A 4903-nucleotide genomic window follows, 5' to 3' on the forward strand; every position below is an offset into this window, starting at 1 on the left:
TTTCCAGAGTGCTCTGGACCTCAGACTGGGCCGAAGGTTTACCTTCCAACAAGACAATGACTCTAAGCACACCGCTAAAATAACGAAGGAGTGGCTTCACAACAACTCCGTGGCTGTTCTTGAATGGCCCAGCCAGAGCCCTGACTTAAACCCAATTGAGCATCTCTGGAGAGACCTGAAAATGGCTGTCCACCAACGTTTACCATCCAACCTGACAGAACTGGAGAGGATCTGCAAGGAGGAATGGCAGAGGATACCCAAATCCAGATGTGAAAAACTTGTTGCATCTTTCCCAAAACGACTCATGGCTGTATTAGATCAAAAGGGTGCTTCTACTAAATACTGAGCAAAGGGTCTGAATACTTATGACCATGTGATATTTCAGTTTTTCTTTTTTAATAAATTTGCAAAAATTTCTACATTTCTGTTTTTTTTTCTGTCAAGATGGGGTGCTGAGTCTACATTACTGAGAAATAAAATTAACTTTTTTGATTTTTGGAAAATGGCTGCAATGAAACAAAGAGTGAAAAATTTAAAGGGGTCTGAATACTTTCCGTACCCACTGTAATTAACCAGCACTCATCTGAGCAGCTGAAGTGCTGTTAACAAGACATGTTATTTATCTAGTGACTAGAATAGCTTACACACCAGTACTGCAACACACCAGGACAAACTGACACTATATTTATACATGGTGGAAAACTTAACTTGCAGGGGACTAATAATAACGAAAAGTATGAAATTGTTTGGTCTTGTGCACTCAGCAGCAACACATTCCCCAGCTGTAAACGTTGCCGTGAGCGATTCAGAGATATTTACGTGGTGCTGATAGGCTTAACCAGCATTGTGTGAACTCATTTGGTAAGTGCTTGAATGTAACATTTGTGTACAAGTCCCGCGCGCAGTAAATGCCATGGTAATTAGATCAAACGTTGCAGGACTGTGTCTGTTGTTTATGGTAACTCATAACATGATTGAGGGAGAATAAGCTGCTGAAGTATTTTGTTTTGATTGTCAATTGATTATCTTACAGCCACTCATTGAATCAGCGGCTCTGCCGGTTAAATGCACTATACAAGAGAGGAAGCTCTTGTTTAATACTGTCTCACATGTCCAGATGTGACTGAACTGATTTGATGCACTGATCTTGAATTTGTCTAACTGGTGAAAAAGTAATGGCATTATGTTTGTATCCCCACCCCATCTGTAATATGGATTTTAGTGAATCTATTCAGGCCCTATTCAGTCACGGCATGTTGCCATTTTTTTGCCTTCAGGGTCCTAGAATGCTTAATTTTTCAGAAGACACAAAACAACAAGGTGCAGAGATTTTTATAGTCTGTCATGCAACAGTCTTTAAAAAATACTGAGAAAGAGGTATGTACTTTTGTACCTAAAAATACCACTGATAAAGTTTATAATTTAAAGGAGCTATATGTAGTTTTTCAATGTAATCACTTAAATTCCTGCCTTTTTTGTCAATGGGCTGTAGCCTCACTTGAAGCACGCGCATGTTTTCTCTGTTGTTTAGGACAGCCACTATTCTGCTTTTAATTGTGAGAGTTTTGTTTATACTAGCCTATAAGGCCCCATCCACACTACTCCATTTTAGTTTACAAACAGAGAATTGAAACAAAAACTATCTCAATCCACAGCAGTGTTTTAGCAGCGTATCAGAGTTGATCTCCGTCTACATTAAGATGACTGGACTGGAAACGCACATCTATTGGCCGTTCAGGTACACTGGGCATGTGGTGTAAACATGAAGTAGATGGTGAAAGAATAAAGTAATGCAGATGAAGAATCAGACCAGATTCTTTTTTTTACACGGACCAATAACAAACTGGGACTGTTACTGAACGTCAGAAAACAGACTGGGAGTATGTGCAAAGTAAATGGCAATATGCACAGTGGCCTACAAGTGTAGGCAGATAGGCCTAAGTGTTATTTGCACGGTACAGAATATTTTAATAAAAATACCAACTCAAAAACTCTGTCAGTAGCATCGTGTTTCTGCTTTGCATGACTTATAAGACCCAATCAGAGAGCCGAGCGTAAGTGTCTGCGTCATCATTTCTAAAGTCCTCCGTTTTTGCCCGTCTTCACTAAAACGCCCTCCAGAGTTTCAAAATGCAAAGCCAGGTTGGCAGCATTTCCAAACTTCTCCGTTTTAGGTCTTCGTTTTCACCGTTTTAGTCTGGACGGGAGGTGCAAACGTAGCAAAAGGTCTCTGTTTTAATTCGAAAATGCAGTTGTGTGGATGGGGCCTAAGGATGCAGACAGGGCAGTCAGCTAATGTGACGTTAGCTCGGACCTGCCGCTGTTTGCTTCATAACATTCCATTTAGATTTATTGTCGTTTTACTGTATTCACGTCCACAACTTCTCCACCTGTCAGTCGCTGTAACTAAGTGACACACATAATATACAATACTGCGACATAACGTACTGGACAACAACACAGAGGAAAACCTATTCACTACAGTAACGTTACTTACTGTTTAATTGTTCAGTCTAACTTACTAACATTAATACTATGAGTATTGTGCCGATATGCGGCTCACTGCGCTATATGAAAGGTACGGAGCTGGTGTTGATCTGCCTCTGAGCCGGGAATGTTGAAGTAACAGAGCCTGAACATGCCTGGAGAAAAGCCGCAGCCTATGGATCGAGCAGACGTACGAGCACACACCTGGTTGCAATCTTAAAACCGCACCACTAGCGGCCGCTGAAAACTACATATTGCCCCTTTAATCAAATTTTTGACCCCCTGAGACATCATCCCAATATGTAGCAAGATGTAAAGTAAATAATCAGTAACTTTCAGTTCTAAAGGCATTTTTTAGCAATAAAGCAAAAGCAGAAACTCTGCTTTTCAGGTTCATGTATACATAGGAGAAATGGGCTTGGTGGGCAGCATTAGTAGCTGAGTGCTCTCGTTTTAAGTCTGATAAACGGACACTCAAATTCATGGTTGCATAATCAGCTAGTGAATAATGTCTATATTTATTAAGTGCCAGGGTAACAGTAAATTAGATGAAAATAGGCGAGACGGGCTCACAGAGTTGGAAGATCTTAATCCATCAGACAGCATATGGTTCATGTATAACCAATCACCCATGTTCAGCTGTATAATTATTCCTGAGTGGCTCCCTGTCTGAGTTCAGATTGGTTGCAGAACAATAATGGGAATTCATGTGACACAATGTATTTGTGGTGTTCATTTCACTGAGCGCTTTATCGACATTGCTGCATGACTGAATTCTACCTTCACCAGTCGTATCAGATCATACTGTCAGTCTGGTCTCTCAGGCAAAAGGAACTGATACTGATTTTAATTTGTGCCCAAAAGCCTCATTTGAATTTCTAAAAAGCTTTAATGAGGGTCAATGCCAAAGTACCACAGTCATTGAGAGCAAAATCAAAGCACAGGTGGTCTATACAAAGAGCTCGAAATGTGTTACCGTCAACGTCAGATTTGTACTGGGAAAAGTAATCAGTCAGTAAAAGCAATGAAGCCATGGCCCTAAATTTAAACTAAGCACCTGCAATGAGACTTTATTCATTTGGGATGTCATCGTAATAAGCCATGAGCTCCCCTAAAAACATGAGTTGTGAAATTATTTGTTAAATGTTTCTGTTTTTGCCATGTATTTCTATTTTTCTGTATCTTCATCATCATGGTTCGTGTGTAAAATTAGGATACTATTGATTTAAGACTGACGCATGGGAGATTCATCACTAATTCACGTTAGTAAAGATACTGGCGTGCATGCTCTGACAGCAGGGCAGCAGCAATAGGTTCCCTGAAAATGAGCTCCACCAAAAGCCATGGTATGGTTCACACACTGCTCATGACAGCGGCAGGTATTTAGTTGTCTGGAAACTGTCTGCTTCTGAAGCTAAATGACGACCTGTTGAACAGTTGAAAGCTACAAAAGCCCAAAGTGGAACTTTGAGTTTATTTTGTTACATAAAGATCAATGAATGCTCTGGGAACTTGTACTTGCCATTTTTCACAATAGACCAAGCGGTTTATCAAGAAAATTATCGACTGATTAATGAATTATGAAAATAACAAAATAATGAAATGTCATATTTAAAATCAGGACCCCTTTCCTGGTCCTGTACGCTGTATTTATCTTGAAATGATTTGGTGTACTCAATTTCACATTCGGGAAGAGTTCGTGTGTGCAGGAAATGTTTATGAAAGATGGGCAATCCAGGAATCAATTTAGATAATGGATTAAGATAGATAAATTTCTCATCTCAGTCTGAAATTATGTCTTGTAGCCACAGTAGAATGTGACCTAGATAAGATAAGACCTGGAGGGCTGAAACACACTCCTGTTCTTACTGCTGGTTTTCACAATCTGCCCAGATTAAATACCTTTTCAAGCTACATTATTTATTTATTTTATTAAAATGCAAGTTGTTGTGATTGTCAGTGAGTCATGTGTATAGTAAATGTTGCTCAATAAATCCTATTCCTTAGCCAATTACATACAGTTTTAATACACTTCTTCTAAAATGACATGTTAGCCAATCTCACACTTTTAGGTTCATCTAATAATCGGATGGCATGATATAGCCACTGAACCTGAACCTACCTGTCTCAAACATTGTTCTCAACAAAATAAGAAAGTCCATCTTTTTTCAACAGAGAGTGGCTCGTCACTGAGCACCCCCCTCATGGATCCTACTGCTACACGTCACTACATACTTAGAAGTGTATTTGAATTAGAGCTCTGCACAGAAATTACATGGAATTGCTGTGAAAAAGGAATTTGAATGTGTACAATTGCAGTTATATGTGTGAATTGCTTCCAACCTCACAGGCCTGGTCATTGTTTTAACTGGCAACGTTTCCTTTAGCAAATGATTCACAATACAGACACTGAAAA

Source organism: Micropterus dolomieu, linkage group LG20, assembly GCF_021292245.1.
Source record: "Micropterus dolomieu isolate WLL.071019.BEF.003 ecotype Adirondacks linkage group LG20, ASM2129224v1, whole genome shotgun sequence".
NCBI lineage: Eukaryota > Metazoa > Chordata > Actinopteri > Centrarchiformes > Centrarchidae > Micropterus > Micropterus dolomieu.